The 16,649-nt window shown below is 37.9% G+C and overlaps 1 long non-coding RNA gene across 2 annotated transcripts in view; it reads right to left on the bottom strand.

The window, feature by feature from the left end:
- Positions 1 to 16,649, bottom strand: part of LOC114680577 (uncharacterized) — a 32,684-nt gene that overhangs the window by 15,223 nt on the left and 812 nt on the right. Inside the window, exons 2-4 of one of the 2 annotated variants that reach the window (XR_013395133.1) lie at positions 15,091 to 15,326; positions 13,124 to 13,253; positions 2,144 to 2,249 (exon numbers count right to left, since the gene is read on the bottom strand). This is a non-coding gene — a long non-coding RNA (uncharacterized LOC114680577). Of the gene's footprint in view, positions 1 to 2,143; positions 2,250 to 13,123; positions 13,254 to 15,090; positions 15,994 to 16,649 lie in introns of those variants that run through there. The other variant, XR_013395139.1, reaches the window with a different exon arrangement.

Here is a 16,649-nt window from a genome sequence, read left to right as displayed (position 1 = left end):
AGGTCTTAGTAAAAATAAAAACACTATGATTGGTCACAATACAGTGAGTCAGAAAAATGATAACAAACATATATTTCTTTATTCTATCAGGTCAGCCTGCAAAATCTCATTTCCTGCTGGGCATCATGATGTCTCTTTCCTTTCTTCCCTCTTCTGCAAGTTCTCACTTTTTGTGTGTGTTTGGCCAGTGTCTAGAAGATGGGTCCACCTTTATGCCTGTGCCCAAGGAGCCCTAAATTTGGCTCCATCCCCGAGGGTGGAGGATGACTCTGAATCCTCATCCATATTCTTCAGAGTGGGAACTCCTAAAAGATAAACAAGCCTCTCTTGCTGATACCAGTTACTTCTCTCAGTAAGAATAAGGGGGTGGGGCATACAAAGAACCCTGTCCTGCCACACAATAAGTGCTCAAATGTGTTTTACTACAAATTCTAAGCACTAATGAGTTAAAAGAAGGAGGAAAGTAAGTGATGGTGGTGGAATTTGAACTGAGCCTTAGTGAATACATAAAATTTAGATTCTAAACAGAGAGGATAGGGCAAATGAAGAAAACAAGATAGGAAAAGACACAGCAGTAGCAGAAAGCAATTTGTTTAAAGGACAGTACGGAGACCTAAACTTACTAGAGTGAAAGAGTTCTATTAGACAAGTGGGAGACAGGCTGGGTGCGGTGACTCAAGCCTGGAATCCCAACACTTTGGGAGGCCGAGGTGGGTGGATCACTTGAGATCAGGAGTTTGAGACCAGCCTGGCCAACATGGTGAAACCTAGTCTCCACCAAAAATACAAAGAATTAGCCCAGGTGGTGGCTGAGGCAGGAGAATCGCTTGAACCCAGGAGACAGAGGTTACAGTGAGCTGAGATCACGCCACTGCATTCCAGCCTGGGTGACAGAGTGAGGCTCCATCAAAAAAAAAAAAAAAAAAAAAAAAAAGAAAAGAAAAGAAAAGAAAGAAAAAACAAAAGTTTGGGCAGCTAGGATGGGTCAGATTATTGAGAGCCCTTGAAAATCAGCATGAGAATTTAGATTTAATAGAATAAAATACAGAAAGCTATCAGATTTTAAGTAAAGGGAGCATATAACTACAGGGGAATTTATGCAAGTATCTTGTTCTGAAAGCCAGTAAGAACAGAAGTTTGTGTTGGGCATGGTTAGTAGGGAAAAATCTCTCCCAACAACTAAAAAGTCATGTCAAAGGCTATGATCTATTGGGAATGAGTCATCCATAATATAAGGTCTATCAGCATGTACTATTTGTCTAGTCCTGGCAAATATTATTCCAATTTCTATTGTACAAAGAAAGAAACTCAAACATCTCAAATTGCTACTAATATACAGACATATACGCAAGTTCCTGTTTCCGGTTCCACCTAATTTACCTTGGCACCATTTCCACAGAAGTCAAATATTTGGTGCTTTGAAACAAATGTAGAACAGATTGCAGGGTGTGGCCTGTACAACTCAATTTCCACAGTTTGGCTTTTCCATGTAATTTTCAGATATAAATTACTTCCCTACCAGGGCAACAGTGGAGGCAGGGAATAGAGTCAAAAGCATTGGCTAGGAATCAGAAGTCTAATTGTGTGACTATAGGCAAGCCATTAGCTTTTCTGAGTCTCAGATCTCTCTTCTAGAAAATTGGGGCTAAAGTCAAAACTTTATAGTGTTTCTTTGAGAAGGCAATCAGATACTACATAAAAAGATTGTCTACTTATGTTATATAAATAATTAAACAGCAAAATTGCAAGCTGTTACAGTCAAGGGATGTTTGATGACGCAACAAGAATTGTTTGATGGCAAACCGGCCGGGCGCGGTGGCTCAAGCCTGTAATCCCAGCACTTTGGGAGGCCGAGGCGGGCGGATCACAAGGTCAGGAGATCAAGACCACAGTGAAACCCCGTCTCTACTAAAAATACAAAAAATTAGCCGGGCGCGGTGGCGGGCGCCTGTAGTCCTAGCTACTCAGGAGGCTGAGGCAGGAGAATGGTGTGAACCCAGGAGGCGGAGCTTGCAGTGAGCCGAGATCGCGCCACTGCACTCCAGCCTGGGCAACAGCGTGAGACTCCGTTTCAAAAAAAAAAAAGAATTGTTTGATGGCAAACCAATGACTTCTACACAAAGGAGACATTTTTAGATAGTACCTTCACTGGAAACTGTTTTCTTCTCACTAAAAGTCAGCAAGACTGGAACAGCCTCCCAAGCTGTGGTTGGAAAATTGAAAGCGCCTTCTAGAGGAGACACTGAGAACTGAGAAGGAGAAAATAGATTTCTGAGAATACTATACAATCACAGCTGATTTGTTATAGATCATACATTAAGACAAACCTCCTGAATCTTCAGCGTTTTTTATTGATACATGTAGTATAAAATTAGAAACAGGAACATAAGTACCATTATGAAAACTATACTCAAGTGTGGATACTGATCAACTGACACAGAAAAAATAAGAGTATGCTGTAATTGGTATGGAAGTTCACTGCTATCTAAATACATGTGGAATGTGAAATGGTATGGAATACATAAGAGGATCAGTGAATGACATTCAACCAGAATCATTACATATAGCATCTAAACATGACCTACATCTAAACATGACCTGCAACCATTTCTCACTGATTCCCTAGAACAATGCTGTCCAATAGAAATGTGTTAGCTACATACACAATTTGAATTTTCTAGAAGTCACATTTTAAAAAGTTAAACAAGGGCGGAGCAAGATGGCCGAATAGGAACAGCTCCAGTCTCCAACTCCCAGCGCGAGCGACACAGAAGACCGGTGATTTCTGCATTTTCAACTGAGCCTCTGCTGCTGACACCCAGGCAAACAGGGTCTGGAGTGGACCTCAAGCAATCTCCAACAGACCTACAGCTGAGGGTCCTGACTGTTAGAAGGAAAACTATCAAACAGGAAGGACACCTACACCAAAACCCCATCAGTACGTCACCATCATCATCAAAGACCAGCGGCAGATAAAACCACAAAGATGGGGAAAAAGCAGGGCAGAAAAGCTGGAAATTCAAAAAATAAGAGCGCATCTCCCCTGGCAAAGGAGCGCAGCTCATCGCCAGCAACGGATCAAAGCTTGATGGAGAATGACATTGACGAGATGAGAGAAGAAGGCTTCAGTCCATCAAACTTCTCAGAGCTAAAGGAGGAATTACGTACCCAGCGCAAAGAAACTAAAAATCTTGAAAAAAAAGTGGAAGAATTGATGGCTAGAGTAATTAATGCAGAGAAGGTCATAAACGAAATGAAAGAGATGAAAACCATGACACGAGAAATACGTGACAAATGCACAAGCTTCAGTAACCGACTCGATCAACTGGAAGAAAGAGTATCAGCGATTGAGGATCAAATGAACAAAATGAAGCGAGAATAGAAACCAAAAGAAAAAAGAAGAAAAAGAAATGAACAAAGCCTGCAAGAAGAATGGGATTATGTAAAAAGACCAAATCTACGTCTGATTGGGGTGCCTGAAAGTGAGGGGGAAAATGGAACCAAGTTGGAAAACACTCTTCAGGATATCATCCAGGAGAACTTCCCCAACCTAGTAGGGCAGGCCAACATTCAAATCCAGGAAATACAGAGAACGCCACAAAGATACTCCTCGAGAAGAGCAACTCCAAGACACATAATTGCCAGATTCACCAAAGTTGAAATGAAGGAAAAAATCTTAAGGGCAGCCAGAGAGAAAGGTCGGGTTACCCACAAAGGGAAGCCCATCAGACTAACAGCAGATCTCTTGGCAGAAACTCTACAAGCCAGAAGAGAGTGGGGGCCAATATTCAACATTCTTAAAGAAAAGAATTTTAAACCCAGAATTTCATATCCAGCCAAACTAAGTTTCATAAGTGAAGGAAAAATAAAATCCTTTACAGATAAGCATGCTTAGAGATTTTGTCACCACTAGGCCTGCCTTACAAGAGACCCTGAAGGAAGCACTAAACATGGAAAGGAACAACCGGTACCAGCCATTGCAAAAACATGCCAAAATGTAAAGACCATTTAGGCTAGGAAGAAACTGCATCAACTAACGAGCAAAATAACCAGTTAATATCATAATGGCAGGATCAAGTTCACACATAACAATCTTAACCTTAAATGTAAATGGACTAAATGCTCCAATTAAAAGACACAGACTGGCAAACTGGATAAAGAGTCAAGACCCATCAGTCTGCTGTATTCAGGAGACCCATCTCACACGCAGAGACATACATAGGCTCAAAATAAAGGGATGGAGGAAGATTTACCAAGCAAATGGAGAACAAAAAAAAGCAGGGGTTGCAATCCTAGTCTCTGATAAAACAGACTTTAAACCATCAAAGATCAAAAGGGACAAAGAAGGCCATTACATAATGGTAAAAGGATCAATTCAACAGGAAGAGCTAACTATCCTAAATATATATGCACCCAATACAGGAGCACCCAGATTCATAAAGCAAGTCCTTAGAGACTTACAAAGAGACTTAGACTCCCATACAATAATAATGGGAGACTTCAACACTCCACTGTCAACATTAGACAGATCAACGAGACAGAAAGTTAACAAGGATATCCAAGAATTGAACTCATCTCTGCAGCAAGCAGACCTAATAGACATCTATAGAACTCTCACCCCAAATCAACAGAATATACATTCTTCTCAGCACCACATCGCACTTACTCCAAAATTGACCACATAATTGGAAGTAAAGCACTCCTCAGCAAATGTACAAGAACAGAAATTATAACACACTGTCTCTCAGACCACAGTGCAATCAAACTAGAACTCAGGACTAAGAAACTCAATCAAAACCGCTCAACTACATGGAAACTGAACAACCTGCTCCTGAATGACTACTGGGTACATAATGAAATGAAGGCAGAAATAAAGAAGTTCTTTGAAACCAATGAGAACAAAGATACAACATACCAGAATCTCTGGGACACATTTAAAGCAGTGTGTAGAGGGAAATTTATAGCACTAAATGCCCACAAGAGAAAGCAGGAAAGATCTAAAATTGACACTCTAACATCACAATTAAAAGAACTAGAGAAGCAAGAGCAAACACATTCAAAAGCTAGCAGAAGGCAAGAAATAACTAAGATCAGAGCAGAACTGAAGGAGATAGAGACACAAAAAACCCTCCAAAAAATCAGTGAATCCAGGAGTTGGTTTTTTGAAAAGATCAACAAAATTGACAGACCACTAGCAAGACTAATAAAGAAGAAAAGAGAGAAGAATCAAATAGATGCAATAAAAAATAAAGGGGATATCACCACCGACCCCACAGAAATACAAACTACCATCAGAGAATACTATAAACACCTCTATGCAAATAAACTAGAAAATCTAGAAGAAATGGATAATTTCCTGGACACTTACACTCTTCCAAGACTAAACCAGGAAGAAGTTGAATCCCTGAATAGACCAATAGCAGGCTCTGAAATTGAGGCAATAATTAATAGCCTACCAACGAAAAAAAGTCCAGGACCAGATGGATTCACAGCTGAATTCTACCAGAGGTACAAGGAGGAGCTGGTACCATTCCTTCTGAAACTATTCCAATCAATAGAAAAAGAGGGAATCCTCCCTAACTCATTTTATGAGGCCAACATCATCCTGATACCAAAGCCTGGCAGAGACACAACAGAAAAAGAGAATTTTAGACCAATATCCCTGATGAACATCGATGCAAAAATCCTCAATAAAATACTGGCAAACCGGATTCAGCAGCACATCAAAAAGCTTATCCACCATGATCAAGTGGGCTTCATCCCTGGGATGCAAGGCTGGTTCAACATTCGCAAATCAATAAACATAATCCAGCATATAAACAGAACCAAAGACAAGAACCACATGATTATCTCAATAGATGCAGAAAAGGCTTTTGACAAAATTCAACAGCCCGTCATGCTAAAAACGCTCAATAAATTCGGTATTGATGGAACGTACCTCAAAATAATAAGAGCTATTTATGACAAACCCACAGCCAATATCATACTGAATGGGCAAAAACTGGAAAAATTTCCTTTGAAAACTGGCACAAGACAGGGATGCCCTCTCTCACCACTCCTATTCAACATAGTGTTGGAAGTTCTGGCTAGGGCAATCAGGCAAGAGAAAGAAATCAAGGGTATTCAATTAGGAAAAGAAGAAGTCAAATTGTCCCTGTTTGCAGTTGACATGATTGTATATTTAGAAAATCCCATTGTCTCAGCCCAAAATCTCCTTAAGCTGATAAGCAACTTCAGCAAAGTCTCAGGATACAAAATTAATGTGCAAAAATCACAAGCATTCGTATACACCAGTAACAGACAAACAGAGAGCCATATCATGAATGAACTTCCATTCACAATTGCTTCAAAGAGAATAAAATACCTAGGAATCCAACTTACAAGGGATGTAAAGGACCTCTTCAAGGAGAACTACAAACCACTGCTCAGTGAAATAAAAGAGGACACAAACAAATGGAAGAACATACCATGCTCATGGATAGGAAGAATCAATATCATGAAAATGGCCATACTGCCCAAGGTTATTTATAGATTCAATGCCATCCCCATCAAGCTACCAATGAGTTTCTTCACAGAATTGGAAAAAACTGCTTTAAAGTTCATATGGAACCAAAAAAGAGCCTGCATCTCCAAGACAATCCTAAGTCAAAAGAACAAAGCTGGAGGCATCACGCTACCTGACTTCAAACTATACTACAAGGCTACAGTAACCAAAACAGCATGGTACTGGTACCAAAACAGAGATATAGACCAATGGAACAGAACAGAGTCCTCAGAAATAATACCACACATCTACAGCTGTCTGATCTTTGACAAACCTGAGAGAAACAAGAAATGGGGAAAGGATTCCCTATTTAATAAATGGTGCTGGGAAAATTGGCTAGCCATAAGTAGAAAGCTGAAACTGGATCCTTTCCTTACTCCTTATACGAAAATTAATTCAAGATGGATTAGAGACTTAAATGTTAGATCTAATACCATAAAAACCCTAGAGGAAAACCTAGGTAGTACCATTCAGGATATAGGCATGGGCAAAGACTTCATGTCTAAAACACCAAAAGCAACGGCGGCAAAAGCCAAAATTGACAAATGGGATCTAATTAAACTAAAGAGCTTCTGCACAGCAAAAGAAACTACCATCAGAGTGAACAGGCAACCTACAGAATGGGAGAAAATTTTTGCAATCTACTCATCTGACAAAGGGCTAATATCCAGAACCTACAAAGAACTCAAACAAATTTACAAGAAAAAAACAAACAACCCCATCAAAAAGTGGGCAAAGGATATGAACAGACATTTCTCAAAAGAAGACATTCATACAGCCAACAGACACATGAAAAAATGCTCATCATCACTGGCCATCAGAGAAATGCAAATCAAAACCACAATGAGATACCATCTCACACCAGTTAGAATGGCGATCATTCAAAAGTCAGGAAACAACAGGTGCTGGAGAGGATGTGGAGAAATAGGAACACTTTTACACTGTTGGTGGGATTGTAAACTAGTTCAACCATTATGGAAAACAGTATGGCGATTCCTCAAGGATCTAGAACTAGATGTACCATGTGATCCAGCCATCCCATTACTGGGTATATACCCAAAGGATTATAAATCATGCTGCGATAAAGACACATGCACACGTATGTTTATTGCGGCACTATTCACAATAGCAAAGACTTGGAATCAACCCAAATGTCCATTAGTGACAGAATGGATTAAGAAAATGTGGCACATATACACCATAGAATACTATGCAGCCATAAAAAAGGATGAGTTTGTGTCCTTTGTAGGGACATGGATGCAGCTGGAAACCATCATTCTTAGCAAACTACCACAAGAACAGAAAACCAAACACTGCATGTTCTCACTCATAGGTGGGAACTGAACAATGAGATCACTTGGACTCGGGAAGGGGAACATCACACACCGGGGCCTGTCATGGGGAGGGGGGAGGGGGGAGGGATTGCACTGGGAGTTATACCTGATGTAAATGATGAGTTGATGGGTGCTGACGAGTTGATGAGTGCAGCACACCAACATGGCACAAGTATACATATGTAACAAACCTGCACATTATGCACATGTACCCTAGAACTTAAAGTATAATAATAATAATAAATTAATTTAAAAAAAAAGTTAAACAAAATAGGTGATCTTAATTTTAATAATATGTTCTATTTAACCAAATCTATGCAAATTATCATTTCAACTCATTATCAATATAAAAATTATTAATGAGATATTTTACAGTCTTTATTTCACATAGAGTCTTTGAAATCTGAAGTGTATTTTACATTTACTGCACATTCCAATGCAGACTAGGCACATTTAAAGACAGCCACAGCTCTAGAAAGTAGGGATTGGAAATTAACACCAGAGTCACACTATATATTTGTAGATTATTTTCTATATACCATTTTTAAAGAAAAGCAAAGCTTCAACTTGCATTTAGTATTTAAAATATTTCTGCCCAAGCTCTCTTGGAACTTCTACAGAAGAGAGAAAGAATAATGATGGCTATCTGAAAGACCTTAGTTTTTGTTTGCAATCAGAGGTTGAGATATTTTTTGGGACATTTGAGAATTTTATCACCATTTCAAATGAATGTGAAGTCTTCAATTAGAAAGTATAAGCCAGAAGCCATCATTAAGCTCCTATACTAGTCATGCTTTTATCGCTTCTCATAATTATCTTAAATACATTTACTAGTCATGACACACAAAATAATTAAACATTGCATTTAAATGGATAAGAAAATAATATGACTTCAGGAAGGCCCTTATCCCTTTAGACAGAGCTATAGGAAAACACAGTTGCAGTTAGGTAAAGGACCAGAGCATATTATCTGTGCAAATGTGTAACATCCATGCCCTGGTCGTGAACTTTTAGTAGCATCCCTAGTCATGGTAGCAAAATAAAAATTGCTCCCACGCATTTCCAAACTCCCCTTAGTGGGAATGATACCACCCTCCCAGTTTGAGATGCACTGCTTGAGACTTTTGTTAAAATTTGATCAGTTAACAAGGCACCTGTGGTTGTAAACATTCTGTTTTCTGTAGTTTCTCTTACCAGCAAAAAGGAGAAGATTATAACATCAATATAAAAACAAAAACAGTAAAACCCACATAAACTCAAAAGTCTTTCCATATTCAACTGACTTTGCTTCACATTTTTTTTTTTCATTTAAAGCTAACATCACCTTAAAGGATTTCTCACACTTCTGAATTTATATTTCCTGACCTCCAAAAGGGATCCTATCTATTATTAAAAAGTCAAAACATAACAGATGCTGGTGAGGTCGCAGAGAAAAGGGAATACTTATACAATGGTAGGGTGGATAAGAAAATGGAATACCACGGAAGACCATGGAATACTACGTAGCCATAAGAAAGAATGAGATCATGTTCTCTGCAGCAACATGGATAGAGCTGGAGGCCATTATCCTAAGCTAATTAATACAGAAACAGAAAACCAATTACTGTAAGAAATTGGCATAATGGCATAAATGGCAGCTAAACATTGAGTACACATGGACACAAAGAAAGAACACAGGGGCTACTTGAGGGTGGAGGGTGGAAGGAGAATGAGGACTGAAAAATTACCTATCAGGTACTATGCTTATTTATTAGTTGGGTGTTGAAATAATCTGTGCACCAAACCCCTGAGACATACAATTTACCTGTATAACAAACCTGCGCATGTACCCACTGAAACAGAAAGTTAAAAAAACGAACACAAAAGGGGTCTTATATTGTTCTACTTCCACATTCTCACATTTGTTCCCTCTTCTGCACTATCTTACCTCAAATTTACACGTTAATGAGTTCTATTGTTTGTGTGTGTGTGCGTGTTAATAGTTGAACCATTGATACAATTTGACCTATTTGGAATGGATGTGAAGGACTTTTTCTTTATTTTAATTAAAGCACATGTTTCTCAATTAGGACCTAGGGAATATAGGTTGAGACTTAGTACATAGTCGTTAGAATGACAACTGAAATTGAAATTAAATAAATATGTATCGGTTCATGATGGTTGACCTCATTTACCCCATTATAATCAGTGCCCTCCACTACAGAACAGCAAACTCACTCCTAGCATTGACATCTACTAGTTGTATGTTCGAGATTGCAGAAGAAGCAATATAGAGTTAATGACTGTCATAATGACTGAGATGCATGATGACATCAGTAATTTTTTAGTAGATCTCTTTTTGGACACAAAAATCACCACCAATATGACTATGTGTCTTTAAAACTATATTTATGTATATACATATATATACATATTTAGTTATATAGCACAACCAAACCTCTATTGTGAATATAAACCTTTATAGGTACTCCAGAGCAATGGTTAGCAAACTATGGCCCATGAGCTAAATCCAGCCTCACATCTGCTTTTGTAAATAAAGTTTTAATAGAACACAGACATGCTAATTCATTACTATATTGTCTATGGCTGTTTTAATGCTATATAGCAGCAGAGTCAAGTGGTTATGACAAAGACTGTATGACATGCAAAATCTAAAATACTTACTCTCTGTCTCTACAGAAAATGTTTGCTGACTCCTGATATAGATTGTAAATGAAAGGTCAGCAGAATACATGTGCATTTTTTTTTCTTTTTTTATTGCTAGAATCGGTTGTATGAAATGGGATCAAGGAGCTGCTAATTGTTGGGACCAACGTCTCCTCCCTACAGAGCTAGAAATCTTGGCACTGTGTCATGTCAAAGGTGAAAAACAACAAATGAAGTTCATTTTGATGAGTTTTAAGAAATGTATTTTCTAGCGCATTTTGAGGTGTATCTAATCTTTGGGTTGTAGAAAATGACAACGTGTTTCAAAACAGTTGAAAAGAACGTTTTAATCTGTTATGTTCATTAGTATTTTATAATAATTTCAGAACTATCATCTAATAAAGTATCATAAAGGACTATATTGAATTGCAGTAAAAAGTTTTGAGTCCATCTGTTAACATTTATTTGTCTAGTTATTGTGGATTTCATGCTTATAAAACTATTGGTAAAACATATGATCATTTAAGTCATATTGCCTCATAAATTTTGGCCAGCTTATTTTTCGTAGACCCATGTTGGGGTTTACTCCTTCAGCTGATTTTGGTTTTCATGGACATTAAAAGAGATGCTACAGAGTTTCTCTATAATTTGCCGTTTAATGAGTGTCTTCACCACGAATGATGGAAAAGTGTATAAGGAAGTTAGTATGTTCGCTTTGAACCATGACTAAGTACCTGGTACTGGACTTGCCTTCCTGTCACAAACGAGTAAGAAACTAGAAAAACTACTTAAAGCAACTGTTTTCAGGCAATGATAAACAGGCAGCACGTGACTGATCCATGAGCGCAAAACACGCAGGTGAACTCCATAATCAGGAAGGAGACACTTAAGTAAAGTGGTGGCTTTGCTGAGTTGAGGAGGAAATTATCGGAGTTCAAGGTTGTTGGAATGGCTGAAATTTTGTAGGCTAGAATATCTGAGCGCTCTCTCTCTCTCTCTCTCTCTCTCTCTCTGTGTGTGTGTGTGTGTGTGTGTGTGTGAAAGAGAGAGAGAGAGAGGAAGAGACAGAGAGAGGAGAGCGAAAGAGACAGAGAAGGGGGAGGGGAGGGGAGAGAGAGAGAGAGAGAGAGAGAGAGAGACGGAGACAGAGAAGGGGGTAATACTGAAAGCTTGTATGGAAATTCACTGAGGATACAGATGTGCCAGGCGAGACCTTGCAAGACTTAGCAGAGCTTGCCTGCTGTAGGGGAAAGGTTGAAGAGTGATACTAAGGGTGAGGCAGTGCTGGAAGACATTAGATTTCCAACCTAGCAGTGGAGTAACTTCACTAATACCTTGAGCACTTAATTGAGAATCCAGAACCAAGCCTTAGGAGAAAGACCCATACAAAAGAGTAAGGGGAATATGCTAGGACTAAATTTAAAACCAAATAAGACTTATACTGAAAATGAAAATTTCACATGACCCAAAGAATCCACCACTAATTAAGCTGCATGCCACACAAAACATAATATAATTTAACATACTATAATTTAAATAAGCCAACACAATCCAGATTCCCTATAAATATCACTACAAATGTCCAGTATACAATTAAGTTTTATCAGATATCCACAGAGGTAGAAAGATGTGAACCATAAGAGAAAAGGCAGTCTATTAAAAAAAATGTCTGTGAGATGATCCAGATGTTGGGATTAGCAGAAAAAAAATTTAACCTAGCTTTTGTACTTTCAAGGACTTAAAGGAATAGAGTCATAATAAATGGGATATCAGCATATAAATGAAAACTTTTTTAAAAAAAGACATATTTCAAGAACTAAGAAGTACAGAATTTGAATTTAAAAATTCACAATATGGGCTTATCAGTAGACTGGACACTGCAAAAACAACAAAAAAGTTAACTTGATGATAGATCAATAAAAGTATTCAGTCTAAAGCTCAGGAAAAAAATGAACTGAGTCTTGGTACATATCAATATGGAGTGGTCTTACATACATATAATTGGAGTCCCAGAAAGGGAGCAGAAGCATAATTGCACAGAAAAAATATTTAAGACAATAATGGCTGAAAATATCCCAAGTTATCGTAAAGCAAATGGACAAATCTAGGAAACTCAGTGAATACCAAATAGGCTAATTACAGAGAAAATCACACCTAGACACATTATGGTCAAACTGCAAATAACCAAGTATTGGGAAAGAAAAGTTTTACAGGCAGTCTGAGAAACATAATACATTATGCATGGACAAAAATAATAAAGTGATAGCTGACTTCTCATCAAAAACAAGAGGTTAAAATCATCAGAGGGCTTAAAGTGCTGATGATGTATAAAAACTGCTAATCAAGAATCCTATATATAGAAGAAAATCCTTCAAAACCGAAGACAGAATCGATATTTTCAGATAAATAAAAACAGAAAATTCAACACCAATAGACCTCCACTGTAAGCAATGCTAAAAAAAATTCTTTAGGATGAAAGATGACATACCAGATGGAAACTGAAATCTGTAATGTTTTAGTTATCCTTTTGATATAATAGATTTAGTAATTTAAAATAATAATCATTTATTATTTCTCCCTATTCTATAGCTTTGCTTACCTGGATGATTCTCCTGCTCTGGATATTATTGGCTGGGGTCACTCAGGTGGCTGCACTCAGCTGGGTGTTTAGCCAGGGCTGGAACTTCCAAACTAGCTTCATTCACATGTCCGGTAGTTCAGCTGTGTGGCTGAAATGGTTGGGATGGTTGGCTGAAATGTTTTTCATTCTTTAGTAATCTACTCTAAACTTATTTATTTGTTGGCCAGATTTCTAGAGGATAAAAGTAAAGGTGTATGGCTTCTTAGGGGCTAGGCCTAGAATTGGTATGACATCACTTTCACGATGTTTTGTTCATCAAAGCAAGTTAAAAAACCAGCCCAGATTCAAGGGGTGGGAACATAGATTCTGTTTCTTTTTTTCTTTTCTTTCTTTTTTTTTTTTTTGAGACAGAGTCTCACTCTGTCACCCACGCTGGAGTGTAATGGTGTGATCTCGGCTCACTGCAACCTCTGCTTCTTAAGTTCAAGCGATTCTCCTGCCTCAGTCTCCCAAGAAGCTGGGATTACAGGTATGTGCCACCACGTCCAGCTAATTTGTGTGTGTGTGTGTGTGTGTGTGTGTATTTTTAGTAGAGACAGGGTTTTACCATGTTGTCCAAGCTGATCTCGAATTCCTGACCTTGTGATCCACCTGCCTTGACCTCCCAAAGTGCTGGGATTACAGACATGAACCACCATGCCCGGCTGATTCTATTTCTTAAAGGTAGAAGCAACATGCACATACAAGAATGTGAATACTTTTTGACAGCTATTTTTAAAGATAATTCACCACAAACAGGAAGAAATGAAAAGAACTGGAAATAGTAAAATGTAGGTAAATACATAAAAGGTAATATATATTTTTCTTCTCTTAATTTCTTTGAAATACATATGACTAAGGCAAAAATAACAATGTGCATAGATGTTATATATATGACAACAAAGCACAAAGGACTTGGGGAGGTGGTAAGTAGAACTTTACTACTGCAAGGCTGTTTTATTTTACATGAAGTATCATAATTTTAACTCTAAGGCTGTGATAAGTTAAGAATGTATATGATAATTCTCAGAAACACTGTAAAGCAATAATGCAAAAAGATATAATTAAAGCCAACAGAGGGATTAAGATGAAATACAAAAACATTAATTAACCCAAAAGAAAGCAGAAAGTGGAGAACAAAGGAATACAAAACTAATGGGACAAATCAAAAACAAATAGCAAAATGATAGACTTAAACTCAACTATCTGTTGTCTGTAACAGAAGCACATTAAATTAAAAAACACAGGTTGAAAGTAAAAGGATGGATAAAGATCTAACAGTAAACAGTAAGCCAGGAAGGCTGTAGTGGCTATACTAATATCGAATGAATTAGACTTCAAGATAAGGAGTATTATCAGCGATGAAGACATTTCATAATGATAAAATGGTCAATTCATCAAGAAGACACAAGAACCACAAATGTTTATATGCCCAATAACAGAGATACAAAAATGCAAAAGAAAAGCTGACAAAACTAAAGAAAGTGGCAAATTCACAACCACAGTTTGAGTTTTACACTCCTATCTCAATAATTAATAGTAACACTACACACAAAACAATCAATACAATATAGAAGATCCGAAGAAAACTATTAACCACCTTAATCACATTGACGTTGATGGACACAATGCTCAGTAACTACAGAATACTTATTCTTGTCTACTGCTCATAGAACATTTACCAAGATAGACTATATTATGGGCACAGTAAGTCTCAAAAAACTTTAAAGTATCAAAATTTCAGAGTTTGTTTTCTAACCATGGCAGAAATAAACTGGTAATCTCCAACAAGAGTAGTCATAAAAAAGAGAGAAGATGCAAATGATCAATATCTGTGTTTCATTTATCTATTCCTATGTAAGAAATCAGTGCAAACTTCAGTGACTTAAAATAACAACCGTTTTATTGCTCATAATTTTGTGAGTATAGGGCTGAGAACAGCTCACCTCTGCTCCGTGTGTTGTCAACTGGTCTCGCTCATGTAGTTGCATTTGGCAAGTGCCTGATTTAGGATACACAGTCTGAGATGAATTTCTTCACATGTCCAAAACCAAGGTGCTGACTGTTGGTTCCATGTGGCCTCTCTTTCCCTGTGGTCTTTCACACTCCAAGGGCTCTTTCTTCACCTGGCCACTCTCTCCAGCAGGATAGGCTGGTCTTCTTTTTGTAGCTACTCAGAGCACTGAAACATGAAAAAAAAAGAAGAAAAAACTGTGTCTTTGAGGATACAGTCCCTGGGGTGGAATTCTAGCCCATGTATTTTAGTTTTCTCTATATGATTTTCTGAGATATTTTTGTTTTTATGCTTTCATACCACATTCCTTTTTTGTTCTTGTTAGCTGTGATATAGGATAGTCTATTTATGATGAAGTCTCTTCAACTGTTTGGCTGTGTGAAGTTTATCCTTTAACAGATTGTACAGGAAGCGTTCATGGAAATAATATTCCTTAAATGACAGTTTGCAACTTTAAAAACAACATAATTCATCACCATATTAAGTTGCTGTTTAGTACAAAGCAATTGTTAAGAACATCTTTTTCTTAGGACATGCTTTCTTATAGATTGAAATCTAGAAAAGTCTTTTGCATGCTTTATGTTTTCATATTTGTCACGTCTTTTTTTTTTTTTTTTTTTTTTTAGACGTGGTCTTGCTATGTTGTCCAGGATGGCATCGAGCTTTTGAACTTTTGAGCTCAGCGAGCTTCCTGCCTCAGCCTCCGGAGTAGCTAGGACTACAGGTGCTTGCCACCGCAACTTCCCTCCTTCCTTCTTGTTTATGCTATTGGATGTGATCTAGTTGATTTTTTAAAATCTCTTCTCTCCAACACATTTTCCGTCAGAATTGTCGCCTGGGAAAGAAAAAAGGTAGGTAGGGCACATTAAGTTATTCCCATTGTTTCCTACTGCTCCTTAGAGGTGTTTGAGAACTTCAAGGAAAATCAGAAAGTTCTTCCTCACTTTCGGGAGAACATAAACTTTCAGCCATGTAAAATAATTTCTGGGCTGGTTTTGGTGAATTTATACCTCAAGCCAATGGGAGAAAAGTAGCCAGACTAAGCCTCTAGTCAAGAAAGTAATGATTATGTATGTTATTTTGTGTGTGCTCTCCTGAACTATGCATAATTTATGTTAGCCCTGCCTGTAGAGTTAGAGCACAAGCTTGAGTGAGGACTCAAGAACTAATGACAGAAAGAGCAGCAGAAAGAACTTTTCTTGCAAGTCCTTAACTACTGCATATTGTTTATGAAGACAACATAGAATCAACTATTTGTAGCATTTTAAGGAATCCATGTACATTTTTTTTTTTTTTTTAAAGACAGGGTCTCATTCTGTCGCCCAGGCTGGAGTGCTGTAGTGTGATCACAGTTCACTGCAGCCTCCTCCTCCCCGGGCTCAGGTGATCCTCCCACCTCATCCTCTCGAGTAGCTGGGACTAGAGGCATGCACCACCACCCCAGCTTATTTTTTTAAATTTTTTTTGTAGGGACGGGGTTTCATGATGTTG

The sequence above is a fragment of the Macaca mulatta genome, chromosome 1 (genome assembly GCF_049350105.2).
Source record: "Macaca mulatta isolate MMU2019108-1 chromosome 1, T2T-MMU8v2.0, whole genome shotgun sequence".
In the NCBI taxonomy this organism is placed as follows: domain Eukaryota; kingdom Metazoa; phylum Chordata; class Mammalia; order Primates; family Cercopithecidae; genus Macaca; species Macaca mulatta.
Note: the sequence above shows the minus strand (reverse complement) of the source record. Positions and strands in the feature narration are given on the sequence as shown.